We start from the raw sequence: 17,418 nt of genomic DNA, 5'->3' as shown, positions 1-17,418 counted from the left end.
AAGACAGTGCTACAGTGCTGAGTAAAATAAATAAGTTAGAACAAAAATTTTTAATGAAAGAAAAGAAAGTAAATTAAAATCAATAAAATCCATGAGATAAATGCACTTTATTTTACTAAGAATGAAGAATGAAGAGGGGGCTGGAGCAATAGCACAGCTGATAGGGCGTTTGCCTTGCATGCAGCCAACCCTGGTTCGATTCCCAGCATCCCATATGGTCCCCTGAGCACTGCCAGAAGTAATTCCTGAGGGCAAAGCCAGGAGTAACACCTGTGCATCGCCGGGTGTGACCCAAAAAGCAAAATAATAATAATAATAATAAATTAAATTAATTCAGTACATTAATTCGTTGAATGAAATAATCTGGACAGCTCACGGCTCCAGCTTCCCCAGTAGGAAGCAATGCAGGGAAAGTTCCACCTTCTGTTTGTTTCTGTTTGGGTGTTTTTTTTTATTGTTTTATTTGGAGGAACGAGAGGACAGTGCTATTTGGAGGCCACAGCCTGGAGTGCATGCGGCTTACTCCTGGCTCTGTGCTCAGGGCTCTCGGGAGACTATGTGGAATGCCGAGGATCAAACCAAACCCACGCACAAAGCAGCGCCCTACCCACTGTCCTATCACTCTGGCCCCAAATTCCGTCTTTTTAAGCCACAGGCAGAGCCGCTGTGTGGTGTGGGCACCCCTGGATAGCAACAGGCTGCCTGGAGCAGCGAAAGGTCACAGGCTGCCCCGCCTCTGCTAGAAAACAGAGCCCCAGTGAAGCCAAGAAGATCCTCCAGGGGACCAGGCCTGGGGCTACGGGTGCTCCAACACTGGATGCAGCGGATGTAGTGAGCTGTAGGGGGCAGTATGGAGGCTGCTATGAGTCACATGTGACCACAGACACCCAGCCAGCCTCCAAACCACCCAGTGTCAAAGCCACGGGCAGACTCTGTAATCGGTGAGTTCTTGGTCATTGCTTAGCCAGCGAGCACTCAGGTGTCTGCCCCTAATGCTCCCCAGCACCAAGGATAGTGAAGAGGAGGAGAACTCCCCTTGCCGATGGATGCGTCCAGAAAGATGCCCCAGTGTGCCAGAACTTTCTACAGTACCTAAGGAAGTCTCTGAACAATGATTCTATCAGCACTCAATGAAATGCAGAGATTTGTAGAAGACATCATCAGTCAACTTAGAAAAAGATGGAAGCGTTTGAAGAAACAGCTCCAGACATAAATGAGTGAGCTAAAGAGTACAGGACAGGGAGGAGTGGGAGTGGTAATGCAGTGGTTGGAGACACAGCTCAGAGGTAGAGGTGCTTGCTTTGCCCTAGGTTCGAATTCAGCACCACACACGGTCACACACACACACACACACACACACACACACACACACACACACACACTGCAATAGCAGGTCTTGTCAGCGGAAGGGAAGAAGCCAAAACTTGAATCAAACATTTGCATGGGAAGAATTCCAGAGGGAGAGGAAAGAAAGGGGAAGAAGCTCTGGTAGAACTAAAAATACCAACTGGAGAACTTCTCCAATCTAAGGAGAGATACGTACAACCGGATCCAGGAAGCGAAGATGTTTCAAACAAAACAAACCCAAACACAACTGCAAGACACATGGTAACCGAAATGGGAGAATTGGAAAGAAACTCTTTAAAGCAGGGAGAGAAAAGGAAAGATGCACAGATCAAGGAGCCTCCAGAAGACTCGTAAAAGAGATGAAACAGGAGACAAGGCACTTGCCCTGCATGTGCCTAAAACTGCTAAGAGCCTTGGCAAGGCATATGGTCCCCCGAGCACTGGCAGGGGACACTCCTGAGCACCCCACTGGCGTGCCCCCAAACCTCCCTCCAGAACAGCACTTGGTGGATTTCTCAAATGAAACTGAGGTTGGAAGGGCTAGAGTTATAGCACAAGGGGTCGGGCCCTTGCCTCACACGCAGTTGGCCCAGGTTAGGTCCCCAGCACCCCAGAGGGTCCTCCGAGCCCGCCAGGAGTGATTCCTGAGTGCAGAGCCAGGAGTAAGCCCTGAGCACAGCCAGGTGCGGCGAGAGAGAGAGAGAGAGAGAGAGAGAGAGAGAGAGAGAGGAGAAGGGGGAGGGAAGGGAAGAAACTACAGTTGGAGAGAAGTGAATGGTTGGGTATAGAGTTGGCATCCAGAAGCCTGGGTCTGACCCCCGGAACCACCCACTGGAGGAATCCCTGAGCACAGAGCTGTGAGTACCCCCCAAATAGTAGCACTATAGCACAGTCACTGTCCTCCCGTTGTTCATCAATTTGCTGGAGCGGGCACCAGTAACATCTCCATTGTGAGACTTGTTACTGTTTTTGGCATATCGAATACGCCACAAGGAGCTTGCCAGGCTCTGTCATGCGTGTGGGATACTCTCGGTAGCTTGCCGGGCTCTCTGAGAGGGGCGGAGGAATCGAACTCGGGTCACCCACGTGCAAGGCAAACGCCCTACCCTCTGTGCCATCGCTCTAGCCCCAAATAGTAATAACATACAAAAGCAAAATAACGATAATAATCCTTCAACTGAAAAAGAAAACAAAAAAGAACAACTGTGGCTCGGGGAAGGCAGGAGCGTATCAGGGGCAGTGAGTGGAGGACTCGAGTCCAGGCCTTTTGCCGAGGGCTGCTGAGGCCTGTCCACATGCGGGAGTGGGTACTGATCACAGAGCATTTGCTCTACAATCGCTCTGTGTTGCTAAAGGCAGGCAATGACATTTGAGGCTCCTCCACCCCCCGCCCCCCATAACCCCATATTATAGGTTTTTGTGAACCTTTAGAAAATATTCAAGTTTTAGTCTTGGACTGTTTTATTTTCAAAGTCACACATGTTTATTTGTTTTGTTTTGGGGCTGACAGTATCCCCAACATTCAATCAACATTCAGAGAAATGCAGAAATCTGTAGAAGACATCGTCAGTTAACTTAGAAAAAGATTCAAGAGTATAAGAAGAGGGGGACAGAGGGATAGCACAGTGGGCAGGGCGTCTATCTTGCACGCAGCTGAACTGGGTTTGATTCCTCTGCTCCTCTCGGAGAGCCCGGCAAGCTACTGAGAGTATCCCGCCTGCGCGGCAGAGCCTGGCAAGCTCCCCGTGACGTATTCGATATGCCAAACACAGTAACAACAAGTCTTACAATTTGTTGTGAGAGGTTACTGGTGCCCGCTCGAGCAAACTGGTGAACAACAGGAGGATAGTGACAGTGACATGAAGAGGGGGCCGGAGTGATAGCACAGTGGGTAGAGCATTTGCCTTGCACATGGCCGACCCGAGTTCCATTCCCAGCATTCCATATGGTCCCCTGAGCACCGCCAGGGGTAATTCCTGAGCACAGAGCCAGGAGTAACCTCTGAGCATCGCCGGGTGTGACCCAAAATAAATAAATAAATAAATAAGAGTGTATGAAGGAATAGCTCCAGAAGTAAATGGGTGAGCTAGAGAGTACAGGGGAGAAAGCAAAAATGCAGTGGCCAGGGTATATGTCCATAGAATATGTATGTGGGCTCTCTCGCCACCTGTGTTCAGTGGCCAAGAGCCGCTTCCCCACCCTGGCCTGCAGCTGCCAGCAATGGACACGTGAAGGAGAGAACACGGACGCCAGGCTGGTTGGTGATCAGTCGCTGTTTATCCCAATCTCCGTCCTGCCGTTTACTCCATTCTCCCTGCGCGCCTCACTGAGCATCCTTCCAGTCTCACACCACCCCTCATTCCCGTCTCCACTCTCCCCGTGCCCAGTCTCACTGCCTTAGTCCAGAGCCCAACCTGCAAGGGAGCAAGGACACATAAATTGGTGAGCACAATCAACATATGTAAAGCCCTTCCTTCAGGGGAAGCTCTTCTAAGACAAAGGTCTCCTCCCGCTAGAAGATCCCTCAAGGGCAGAATTTCAACTGAGGGTGTGTTTCTCCTTTCCTTAGTCCAAAAACCATTTACCTTAATTCTACTTCTTAAAAATATTTAGTCATTTTGTATGGGCACAGTAAGAGATTATATTGAGTTTATATAGAGTGGCTCTCCTGGGGACATCTCCTACAGATCCCAGACTACAGTGCTCAGGCCAGATAAATCCTTCCTAATCCCTGCAGGGTCTTTGTTCAGTCTCTTCTCTTTAGGTCATGACAGAATTTGTCCACGACTGTGCTCTTCACATATTATAAGTTTTATGGCACTTGGCCTCTCTTGTTTTGATGCCAGGATACCTTACAGGGTACCTTACTACCTCTCCATCCAGTCCCTTCGTCGGGACCCTGCTTTGGGGTGCTAGGAACTAAGGGCAACTGAGGCTTAAGTGGAGTAAATATGACAGATGCCCAGGAGTAAATATTATTCGGAGTCAATTAACCCCCAAGTTACAAAAGCATAGCATTGACTGTCTCCCTGTGTCTATACAAAAAGGACATTGCTTTAAAGTAAACTACGCAAATGACATAAGGGAAAGAAAAAAGCAATACTTCACTTACAAATACCAAATCCAGAGTCCTTAGAAGGAGCTGACCTTGGGGATATAGGTGATTAACAGATAGGAGAAGCAGAGCACAAAGGAGAAGTTAAAGATAAACCCAGAGGAATGGGAGTGCACCGGGAGCACTGTGATGGGTGTAACCCAATAAATGTAACAGGGAAGAAACAACAAACCAATATTATCCTACAGCAGGGCTCAGGGCTTACTTGAGGTCTGTGCTCAGGGCTGACTTTTTGTTTGTGCTCAGGGTGGGCATCAAGCCCACCTGGCCACACAAAGGCAAGCATCTTGCCCACTGTACTACCTCCCCAGCACTCACTCTTTAGCTAAAGGTCCAGCCAGGCTCATCCCTACTGTCTTGCTCCTTGGACCAATACCGTCCACACTCAGGCACATGCTAGAAACGGACCCGGCATCACCCCTGAGCCGAGTGACCCACTGAGCCCTGGGACTGCCTGTACGTTGCTGTTTGCAAAATAAGGAACCGACCGACTAATGACTAACAGAGCCCACCGTCCCGGTCCGAGCCTGAGTGCTTTCCAAGCTCGTCGCTTCTTTCTCCTCGACACCATATTCTGCTTGCCATGTGACTGGGGGCAGCTGGCATTGCCCTCCCCCCCCCCACCGCCAGAGGATAGATGGCAAAGAGGGTTTGTACCATTCCCAGAGCACGTGCCTGGCTGAATGACAGGCTCCGAGTCGGGAGAGCAGGCAGGCACTATCAGTTCTTGCCAAGTCAAATGTGGATTTGGTCCTGGAAGGCAGGAGGGGTTTAGAAACAGATGTGAAGGGCCTGAGAGATAGCACAGCAGGGAGAGCATTTGCCTTGCACGCAGCCGACCTGCGTTCGATCTCTGGCATCCCATAGGGTCCCCCAAGCAGCACCAGGAGTAATTCCTGCATGCATAGCCAGGAGTAACCCCTGAGCATCACCATCACCAGGTGTGGACCAAAAAAGAAAAAAAAAATAGGAAACCCTAAAATGAATGACTAAATAAGAGAAACAGGTGTGCATCAGGACGGAGTTCCAAACTGGCATATGTGAGGCAAAAAGCAAAAGAAAAAGGCGGGCGGGGGGGGGGGGGGCGGCGGGAAGCCAAGAGAACAGAGATTAGACAACTTTGTCCGAGGCCAAGGACTCGGGAAGGGAGTGGGAGTGATAAGGCCAGGGAAGCCCAGAGAGAGAGCTGAGGTTTTTTATTCGGGAGGGAAGGCCTTTTACTCCCACTGCCTCGCAATGCAGTTTTGATAGCTTTCATTCCATGGGCCAAGAAAGAAAAAATTGTGGAGCAGGAGATGGGTGATAATAGGACCCACGTCAGGACGCCCGCATCCCCCGCAAAGGTGCCTGCAAGGAAGCCGAGCCCGTGCAGCAGGGACCCTCAGGTCCAGCCAGCAGATCAAAGACTGGACCCTAATGGAGGGAACGGCCAGGCAGTGGTCAGCCTTGCAAGCCTAGGAAACACTAGCGGCTCCATTTTTCTCTTGGGCAAGGTCACGGTCATTTAATATGGGCCAGACCACCGGGGTTCCCAGGAGCTCGGGAAGCAGGACCCCAAGGCTAAATTATGCTCTGAGGCAGATTACGAGGGTAACTGGATACAGGGTGAGTCAAGTCAGGAAGATGAGGCGGGAATTCCAGTGAGAAAGAACCCCAGCCCCAGCTGCAGACGGAGAAACAGGGCCTGCCAGAGGCGTGCTGCTTTCTCGAATGCCGGTTCCTTTCTCAGACGCTCCTTAGGATGAAGAAAGCCCAGAGCACGGTGGAAGTTTAATGCCGAAGGTGCATAAGAGAACAGAGAAGGGATTCGGGGCTTAGGCACTTGCCCCACATGCAGTGACCCCAGCTAGAGACCCAGCACCACATTGAGCCCCCAGGCATCACCCAGGGCGAACTCTGGGCACTGCAGGTAGAGCCCCAAATCCGCCCCTCCAAAAGATCCAGCAGGACTTAGGGAGCCTGATGGGCAGAGAGCGACAGTGGCCGGAGGTCTGGACAGGGATGATGGGAAGAACCTTGCACTTGGCCAACCCTGCAGGGAAGTGCCTCTCCTGGCTGCAGTCCTGTCAGACTGAGGTAAGGGTGATGCTCAAAGAACCCAGGCAGGCCAGGAGGTGGCTGGGCAGAGAGGCACAAGAGGCACAGCACCAGTGCTGTAAAAATAATAAATAAATAAATAAATAAATAAAAAATGTTAAAGGTCCTGGGAATCCAAGAGAGGTAGCACAACCCAGAAGGTGCTGGCTCTGCATGGGGCTGAGACACCACTCAAGGTCCCCCATCACTGTCAGGAGTGATCCCTGAACTGCAGAGCCAGGAGTCAGCCCTGCACTGAACCCCCTTAACTCCCATATCCCCTTTGCCCAGAGGCCCAATCAGCCTTCACTGTCATTGACGGAGTAACGTCCTTATGGCCGAAGGCTCTGGTGTCCGACTGCAATTATAGTCAGTCGGCGTGACTTCCGGCTGCCCTGGTCCTCAGCGTCCCTGACAGTCGTGCTCTGGGCTTTTGTCCCCACCTGGAAGGAGAAACAGGAGGATGTGGAGGAGGAAGTGGAGGAGGAGGAGAAGGAGGAGGAGGAGGAGGAGGAGGAAAGGGAGAGAAGGAGGAGGTGAAGGAGAAGAAAAAGAAGGAGGAGGAGGTGAAGGAGGAGGGGAAGGGGGAGGAAGGAGAGGGAGGAGTAGGAGGAGATGAAGGAGAAGTGGGAAGAGGAAGAGGAGGAAGCCAAGGAGCAGGGGCCAAGTGACACACCTTCACTTTGTGCCTTGTCGCATGGAACTTGCCAGAACACCTGAGTGTGTGTGTGTGTGTGTGTGTGAGTGTCTGTGTGTGTGTGTGTGTGTGTGTGTGTGTGTGTGTGTGTGTGTGTGTGTAGCAGGGCTAACAGCAGCGTCGGGAGGGTCTCCCGGCTGGAGCGCTAACCCCACAAAGGTGGTGATGGGGGACAGGGCGGGCTGGCGGCCTCCAGAGGCTGCTAAAGGGGGGAGCAGAGCCCCGGGGCACACCCAGGCAGGCAAAGGAGAAAGGTTGAGAGAGCCGCAGACGGTGGGGGACCCTGAGGGGAAGGGGCCCCGGGAAGGGAGAGAGAAGCCGGGGTTCCAGGCGCGGAGACACTCGGCGCCGCCTTCCGCTCAGCAAACACCCCTGTTTGACCCTGTTTGCGGATTGAGCACACAGGGTCCTGCCCCTACACCGGCCCGCATGCTTTAAAGTCCTTGAAACTGTTCTTTCCCTCCCTTTTGTTTTCCGGTTGCTTTTGTTCGGGGCCACAGCTGGCGGGGGCTGACTCCTGGCTCTGCGCTCAGGAATCCCTCCTGGAGGAGCTGTGGGGGGACCCACTGGGCTGCGGGGAACCCAACCGGGTTCGGCTGTGCGCCAGGCCAGCACCCAGCCCGCTGTCCTCTCGCTCCGGCCCTGGAACTGTTCCTTTAGGGCAGAGTTTAGTGCCCGGCTTTGGGCTATTTTCCTGGGAATGGAGTGGCCAGTGCCTTGTCCCGTTGGCTGGCCAGAGGCACAGCTGGTGGGCGAGGTGGGTGGTTTCCAGGTGGAAGGGGGTTAACCGAGCTCAAGGCGGTGGAAGGTCCTGGCAGAGAGGGGCCCGAAAACCTGGTGGGTCCCCGGGAAACGCGGGGGAGAGCCCGCCGGGGGTCGCAGCCCCGAGGGCGCGCGCGGGGAGAAGCCGCTGCCTCCTGGCCGCCGGTCCGGAATGCAGCGCGCTCATCACTGCGCCCCCAGCCCCGCGACACCACCCTTTCGTTCCGGGGAGCGGACGGCAGGGCAGAGGGGCCCATGGCTCGGCGGGGAGCGCCTGCCCCGCGCCCCGGGAGGCGCTGCAAGGGCGCGTGGGTGCCGGCACGTCCGCGCTGAGGCTGAGCCGGCGGGGAGGGGCCAGTAGGGCGGCACCTCCCGACCCGGGTTCTTCTGCCTTGGGGGGGCGGCCCCCTCCCAAGACCAGACAGGGCCGGGCAGGACCCCCCCCCCCCCACGAGACCTCCCCGTTCCAAGCGCGAACAGCGCCCCCAGATCCCGGTGTGCTCACGCGGACCCGCCCCCACTCTGCACCGGGGCCTCTGGAATGTTCCTTCCTGCAGGTCGAGGTGCGCTGAGGGGTCTCTACGGGAGAAATGAGCCTGGTTTGGAGAGGACGGAGAGAGGATGAGGCCACCTGCCACCGTGTCAAAGTAGCAGGTGCCGCTGTATCAAACTGGCCAGTTTCTGGAAAGGACCAGGAAGTTCGGGGAGAGCCGCGGTGCCAACTTCGGCGTGGCACCAGTGGGTGTCGTCGCACACGGCTTGGCTGCTGGGCCCTTTCCTTACATACCTGGGAAGAGCCCGCGCTGAGCACCCTTGAATATCTCTGACATTCCACTTTCCTCCAACACATCACATGTGTTTTAGGGCGTTGGGGCTGCTCTGACTCAGCATTGCTTGGGACCACCTGGGCCACTTGTGGGGGCGCTGAGCTGTGTGGGGTGAGGGTGTCACGTAGGGTCGGCAGTCAAACCCCAGGCCTCCCTCCAGCCCTCTTCGCAGTGCTCGGTGGTTCTGGGCTAACATTGTATACCCAAGGGTAACCATGTTCATCTTTGCACAATCCAAAGGGTGCAGCTATTTTTTTTAAAGTTATAAGCATGTTTTATTTTATTAATATAAAAATATACCATTCTATATCCAAAATACGTTCATTTCAATGACTTGAAATAACAGTGAAGAATAAAATAACATTAAAGATTACATTTTAAAGGTTTTTATTTTTTTATTTATTGAATCACCGTGAAAACAGTCACAAAGCCTTTCAGTTCAAGTCTCGGTCGGTCATACAATGATCAAACACTGGTCCCTTCACCAGTGCACATTTTCCACCACCAAGAACTCCAGTATAACCCGCCTCTCACCCACCTCCCTCCTTTGTGGCAGATTTCCACTTTACTCTCTCTCTCTGTCTATGTTGATCACATTCAATATTACAACAAAAGACCCAACGTTGTTATTTGGAATTTTCCCCAATATTCAGACCTGCCACAAAGACATCATTAGAAAATTTGTTTTCTGTTGCTGATTATAAAGAGCATATGATGTCGGCCATGTGAATTTGGATTTCTGATATTTTACTAATAAACCTAGAGGGATTACTGCCAGAAGCCCCTGGGTTCTGAGATTGGTATGTGTGCCTCTGGAATCATGGTCGGTCAGAAGCCAGAGGAGGCGTTTGAGAGTGGCAACCCAGAGCATTGTCATGGCAGGGAGCAGGGCCGATTCCACTCCCATCCCATGAAGCCCCACATGCCTCGTCAATGCAGTCTCATACCTGGCTGGTCATTAGGCTCTAAAAGATGCAGGCCACCATGTCGCCGCCGCAAAGGGGAGGGTGCAGATATTTTTAAAGTTCTGGATGAATGTTAACTCAGTTTCTCCAGAAGACTATGGCGGGAGAGATTATACCATTTGTCGGTACCACCAATGGCTCCCTTAGCACTACCAGGAGTAAGCCCTGAGCCCTGCTGAGTGAGGCCTGACCCCTCCTCACCACACACTCCTGCAAAAACAAAACAAAAGCTAAAATCAAAACCCCAAAACTGACACCTTCCTAGTTGCAGCCCCTAGAGGGGGAGGCTGGTCTTCCCACACCTCCTGAGGGGAACAGGGAAAGTCCCAGCTGCCCGGACCCTTGTGCCTTGCTCTCCCCCCACCCTCCATGCTGGCTCGCCTCCTTCCTGCCAGGGCAAGTGTGGAGAACAATACAGCATTTGGAACTGGGACATCAACCACCCATGGATCATGACCCGTTCTTGTTCCTCAGCTTCCGCATCATTTCCTGTCCCTCAAAGGCCTCAATGGCCACAGCCCCCATCCTTCTGTAAAGAGGGACTAAGCAGAAATCTCTCTTCTAAGCCCCACCCATCACTGGGTGCCCCGCCAGAGTGTCCTCCTGACATGTGGACTCCCACGGTGAAGCTGCCCAGAGAGCCCAAGAGCTCCCTGCAGAGGCTGAGGACATAGGGCAAAGGGCAGTGAGGCAAAAGGCCTGGGCTGGTCAGAGCTGAGGGAGTGGAGACAAACGAATCCTCGGCGCTGCAGCCTTCAGCCATCACGTCACACGCTGGTGCGGACCCACAGGTGTGGGAAGGTTAGAAACTGCTGACCTCTGCCCGGTGCTCACTGCCCAGTGCTCACTGCCCCGCAGGGGCCGTAGGCAGGCGAGGGGCTGGTTCCAGATGAAAGGCTGGTGAACGCTGATGGTTGAGAGCACTTGCCGAGAGCGACTATGTGCCATCAGCAGGCGAAAGGAGAGCGAAATAATCTTTTCTCCATGTGCCACCTAACACTGGGCATTGGAAAAAAAAAAAAAAACACTGGGCATTGGGCAGGTGCTGTGGCTGGGTTGCAGGGAGGGCCCTGGGTCCAGGCTGGCATTGACAAAAAATAAATAAATAAAAAAAATCAATCAAGCTAGCAAACAGCGATGAAAACCTGCATGGGTAGGAGAATTCACTGTGTGGACAGCACAGAGTGTGCACACACCAGTCTGGTGCACACAGCTCACGTCTCACCCAGGCTGTGTCTGCGGCTGTGGGTGGCCGAGGACCCGGGTGAACGTCCCGAGGGCATCACTCAGCCCTAGCAATCCTGCCCTCTGCAGCCTTCAGGCCCCAAGCAAAAGGCACTGAGGGACCCTGATTCACAGACTGGGCCAAGTGCTTTGATGTGAAATCCCTGGAAACTGGGCACAAAAGCCCAGCCAAGATTAACGAACAAACCTTGTGAACGAAAATGGTGGTTGTCAGAGGCCGGAGCCTGGAAGGCATGTAGGAACTGTCGCTAAAGATACAGATTTGGGCCTGAGACGTGGACAGGTGCTAAGTGTGGGTCTGGCAGGCGTAAGGATGGGGTCTCCACCTCACCCAGTCCGGCAAAAAAGAAAAAAAGGATACACATTTGTAACGGGAGATTTAATGGAGTGATAGAACAGTGGGTAGGGCGTTTGCCTTGCACGCGGCAGACCCGGGTTCCATTCCTCCCTCCCTCTCGAAGAGCCCCGGCAAGCTACCAAGCTACGAAGAGTATCTTGTGCCTGCACAGCAGAGCCTGGCAAGCTCCCTGTGGCGTAATTCGATATTCCAAAAACAATAACAACAAATCTCACAATGGAGACATTACTGGTGCCCGCTTGAGAAAATTGATGAACAACTGGAGGACAGTGCTACAATAGTGATTTAGGGGATAATATTCTATTATGTCATTGTAATATATCTTACTTGAGGATCAGATCTTTACCATTTCCATTATAAAAAGGAAAGAGAATAGCAGGTGTGAGGGAATGCTACTTAAAGCTACACTGGCCGCTTCAATGTATCAAGTCAGTGTTTTATGAACCTTAAATTTATACAATGTTATCTACAATACATTTCACTAATGTTTAATTGTTTATATTTAGTTACTTTGTTTTGTCTTGGGGAGGGTCATGCCAGGTGACGCTCAGGGCTCACTCCTGCCTCTGCAAGGAAGGATCACTCCTGGTGGGGCTCAGGGAACCATCTGGGGTGCAGGGAAACCAACCTGGATCCGAGCATGCTAGTACCTTACCCCTGTGGTACCACTCCAGCCCATTTTACTAATGTTTTTAAAGGCTGCACAGTGACAGACCTTAGAGAATGAACAGAGAAGCAACATTCTTCATGCAAATGACCTCCCTCTGAGCCTCATTCCAAACACACACACAAAAAATATTAAAAAATGAAATGGACAAGAACTATAATGAGGACAAAGATAGCAAAGCTGGAAAAAGAAGGAATTCCTTGGAGAAGAAATGAGTCTGCAGTCTCCAGCAAACCAGCCAAACCAGATGTGATCCTCCGACAGTGTGACGGGGCAGGCTCTGAGAGAGTCCGGAATCTCGGAAGAATATTCTAGGAACCAGCCGGAGCAGTCCCACTAATCAATCCTCACTTCTCTGCTCCTGGGGCCATCTCCGGCACTGGCCCCATCTCAGGAAGATTCCAGGTCTGAGGGTTGCACCTGTCACTTTGCTTTTACAAAGCCCCCGCTCTGCTCCCATGACGCGAGGTGAAGGAATGGCCTGCCCGCCCTGCCTCATGTCTTTTCTGCAGTGTGTGTTTGGGTGGGGAGGGTCAAATCCAGGACTCCACCCCCCCACAGCAGGCTGTCTGTCCTGCTGAGCTGTGCCCCCGGCCAGGCACCCAGGCCCCGTGTGCTGGGTGCATCTCAAGGGGCTAAATGCAGCAGCTGCAAGCACACCTCATGCAAAACTGCTGTCTGCTGCATTCCCCACTGTCCACTGCATTTTCTGCTGTCTGCTGTGTTCCCTGCCATCTGCTGCGCTCCCTCTTGTCCTCTGCTGTCCACTGCATTCCCTGTGCTCTCTAGTCACGGCCACTGCCCCAGCCAGAACATCCACTCACCTGCTGCTGTTAATCTTTGATACCCTGTGTCTTCACACCCTGCAGTGCTCAGAGCTTACTCCTGGCTCTGTGCTCAAAGAAAGCTCCGAGTGGGATTCAAGGGATGCTGTGTGGTGTTGGGGACTGGACTTGGGTGAGCCGTGCAAAAGCAAGTGTTTTAACCCCGGTCCTGTCTCTCATCCGGAGGCACCTTCACCCTTCCCTGGAGGCCTCGTTCTTCTTTTTTTTTTTTTTTTTTTTTTGCTTTTTGGGTCACACAGAGGTTACTCCTGGCTCTGTACTCAGAAATCACTCCTGGCGGTGCTCAGGGGACCATATGAAATGCTGGGAATCAAACCCTGGCCAGCCGCGTGGCAGGCAAATGCCCTACCTGCTGTGCTCCAGCCCAGGCCTCGTTCTTCTTTAGGGCTCTGTGCAATCCTGCTGGGGGGTGGGGGCGGGGAGGGGCAGGAGGAAGCTCAGGGTCAAGGGGTTCCTTTGGTTCACAGCCCCAACTTCGCTCCCAACATGGGTGTGGCCCTGGAGGCCTGAAGCACCACAGGACAGAGCCTTAAGGATTTTCAGCACTGAGCACCTGATCCACTAGGTCAGGCCTCATTGGGAGTGTTCCCCAGACCTCCTGAGCACAGCGTGGGAGTCCCGCAGACCCCGCAAGACCATGATCTAAGAACCACTAATTCATAAATGGGTTCAACTTTCAAACTCCAGGAGACTTTACCCTTCTCCAGATCCTTACTCCTTGGTGGAGGCCTTCTGGTCATTGCGCTGCCCCCGAGGCTATCCCTATGTTTTTTCCTGCCCCATCTGCTTAGCTCTGGGATCTCTCATTCCTATCACTCTGTATCACCTGGTGAGCAGATAACACACCAACAGTGTCCTCGGGCCTTCCAGAGAGAGAGGCCTTGGGTTCTTGGCTGCGGCTGATTCCAAGGCCAGAGACGTGCAATGCACTGCAAGGCAGGCTCGGTCTCCGTGAAAGCAGGAGCATGACTCCAGAAGGAAGCAAAGAGCCAGGCGGCTCACAGGGCTGGAGCGCTTCCTGTGCAGGAGAGAGGCCCAATGCAGGGCTCTCCCCAGCCCCTAGTACTGCCCAGACTCTAGGTCACTGCTGGGTGTGGCCCCAAAACCATAAAATGAAAAAATCTCTACATGGATTACTTTTGCCAACAGGGAGGAAACTGCTAGGGCCATAAATACTTGCTAAAGTGCTTGGCCCTAACAGCTTGGTAAGTGGCTCATTAGGGATTTCTCAGCCCGGGGGCCCTTTGCCTTAGGCGAGACCTGGGGCTCCAGCTGCCTTGATCTTAGATGTCCACCTTCAACCACAGCCCATTCAGGACCCTTTCATTCCCATGAGGAAAGTAAGTTTCGGAAGCAAGTTGGGTGTTATGCAGTTGGAATAGATCTGGGTTTTATGGGCTGTGAAGCTGAAAGGACTATCAGGGCCTAATGCGCACAGGAGTTCAAAATTGGGTACAAGGGACCCCAAACTGCAAGGGACTGGTGCAAGCCGTGAGCTTAGGGTTCTGGAGCTGGAAGCAGAGGACAAATCCAGCTCCGTCTGCTCCTAAAGGTACAAAACAGGGATCTCCTTTCCTTCAAAACATGCTAAAGAGATAGGACAGCAGGTAAGGAGCTCGCCTTGCATACGGCCTACCTGGTTTAATACCTCAAACTGCATAATGCCTGAGTTTAATACCTGAGCACTGCCAGGAATGACCCCTGAATACTCTGAGTGTGGCCCCGCACCTGAAAACAAAGCAACACTCACCCCTAAAGGTAAAGGTAAAGGTAAAGGTAAAGGCCCTCCCGTTGATCGTCGATTTGCTCGAGCGGGCCCAGTAACGTCTCCATTGGAGACTTTGTTGTTACTGTGTTTGGCATATCGAATACGTCACGGGCGGCTTGCCAGGCTCTGCCTTGTGGGCGAGATACTCTCGGTAGCTTGCCGGGCTCTCCGAGAGGGGCGGAGGAATCGAACTCGGGTCAGCCAAGTTGGCTGCGTGCAAGGCAAACGCCCTACCGCCCTGTTGCACGCAGACAACACCCCTAAAAAAAAAAAAACAGAATGTTGTTTTTTCTAGAAATATGAGTCTAGGTGCCATCTCCACCTCATGTCCCCCTGGCCCTTGGGAGAAAGACCCAGAGGGTGGGGACACAATGCTTCTGTCTCCTCAGTGGATGGTGGTGACAGGAGAGTCTCCCTGCCACAGGGCAGCTGGAATCCAGGCTCAGCCTCTTTCTAGATCTGCGGTGTGTAAAGTGGTTTGTGATCTCACCATGCCCAGGGTCTGGGACCCCGATACCCACACCTCATCCCCCTTCCCTCACCCCACGCCCACACAGAGATATGTGCATTTGGAAATAAACAGACATGCTGGTTGGCGAAGCTGCCTTCCTATGTGTGTAAGTTAAGTGAATGCTCATATATGGCCAGCAACCGTCTACGAAAGATGCAAATCGCAGCGCGCGCAGAGGCCTGCCCGAGTCCTGTTCTTGTTTCAGCACCTGGCTGGGAGGTTATTTTCAGGGTTTCCCCATCAGCCACAGGCTGAGGTCAAAACCCCTTCACCGAAAGTGTAAAACTTCTCCCAAATCTGATTTCTACTTAACCTTCTAACATCTTCTTCCACTATGATCCAACTCAAATCTCTCTGACCCGGTTTGGTTTTCTCAATATCCGGTGTTGACTTAGAGGAGAGCCATTTGCCGCTCCAGAAATTCTCTGTCTTGGCCAGTGCCAATATTACCGATTCTTTACCATCCTTCAGATTTCTCTCTCTCTCTCTCCCCCCCCCCACCCCAGGTCACTCCAAACTAGATGCTGGGGTCACTCCTCCAATATCCAAGGGGGATTTTGTGCTGCTGGGAGGGCTATGCAGGACAGTTCCAGGGATCAAAGCATGAGCCGCCCCCTCCCCCACCATGGAACTCTCTTAGCCCAGGTTGTCTCTCAGTGAGAATTTGAGCATTTTCTGACTCATCACAGCCCTTGGACAGTTTAGTCCTCCCCTACCAAACCTCGCACCGCACCAAGGTCTCAGGCCCGAGCCACACACTGTTTGTAATCTATAGCTTTTAGGGAGCTTAGTTTTTCCTCCTTTCAATTGCACGGTCAGTTCAGTGTCTGGCCATGAAAATCGCATCAGACTAAAGCAAAGCCTTGTTCTGCTTCCAAACTGCAGCATTCACGGGACCAACGAGACACCTTGAATTCAAAAAGTGAAGAAGTTCAAAGTTTAAATTTTCATAAAATTAGGGCCCTTTCCATGGGACCAATTCCTGATATATACCTGTAATTTTATTTCTAAAATTTTCAAATATGTGTCTGATCATTCACTCCCTAAGAGCTGAGTTAGGTATTAAAAGCTGAAGAAAAGAAAACATGTGGCTCCCGCTCAAGTGAAGTAACTTACAAGTTGCAATTTACAAGTGAAGTTACAATTTAACTTACAATTTTACAAGCATATTCACTTGGTATTTACTGAATGGGTGGCCAGGCTCTTTCCTAGGAAGGTTATCTGTCTGATATTTGGGGTCTCCTGCCTCCCTGCTCCAGTAGGCTGTCTTCATTCTCTGCATCCATCTTTTTCCTGTCCCCACACCTCCTGCCCCCTGCACACTTTGCAGACTCTACTCAGAATTTCTCGGCCTGTTTTCTCTATGCTACACACTGAGTCCCCTGACTTATAAACCAGCTTCCAATCGACTCATCCACTTTCCACTAAGCTTCTGTGAGTCCCCAACACCGGCTTTCTGGTTGAGAGCTGAGCCAGGTTTGAGAGACTTTTCCTTTTGGTAGGGCGTTCGCCTTACACGCGGCCAACATGGCCGACCCGAGTTCGATTCCTCCGCCCCTCTCGGAGAGCCCGACAAGCTACCGAGAGTATTCGATATGCCAGACACAGTAACAACAAAGTCTCCAATGGAGACGTTACTGGGCCTGCTCAAGCAAATCGACGATCAACGGGAGGGCCTTTACCTTTACCTTTAGCTTTTCCTTTTGGCCATACGGGAGGAGTTACCTCCCCACTCTGCGATAATGCTAAGGTTGTTGGCTCCCCTGGGGTATTCAGGGATCTTGCTGTGCCCAAGACCCCGGCTCCTGCATGCAAAAGTGTGTGCTCCTCCTGGTCTGATAGATTATCTGCCAGCAACCTAGTGGGAGGTATCAGGCAGAGGGAGAAGAATTCTAAAACCTCAGCACAGGCCCAGAGCCATAGCACAGCCAATAGGGCGCTTGTCTTGCACGTGGCCGATCGGGGTTATATCCAGGACATCCCATATGGTCCCTGGGCCGCTGCCAGGAGTGATTCCTGAGTCCAGAGCCAGGAGTAACCCCTGAGCATTGCTGGGTGTGGCCCTCAAAACAGAATCAAAGAAAGACCCAGCATAGAGCCGCAAAGATGGAAGGGGGGGTGAGGAGGGGTTAGGGTGCTTGCCTTGCATACAGCCCACTAATTCCGGCCCCAGCACTGCAAGACACAACCCCAGGGGCACGGAACTGGGAGTTGCCCCTGAGCAAAACCTTCCAG

The sequence above is a fragment of the Sorex fumeus genome, unplaced genomic scaffold, assembly GCF_029834395.1.
Source record: "Sorex fumeus unplaced genomic scaffold, SorFum_2.1 ptg000024l, whole genome shotgun sequence".
Classification (NCBI taxonomy): Eukaryota; Metazoa; Chordata; class Mammalia; order Eulipotyphla; family Soricidae; genus Sorex; species Sorex fumeus.
The sequence above is the reverse complement of the archived record's forward strand: the minus strand, read 5'-3'. Positions refer to the sequence as shown.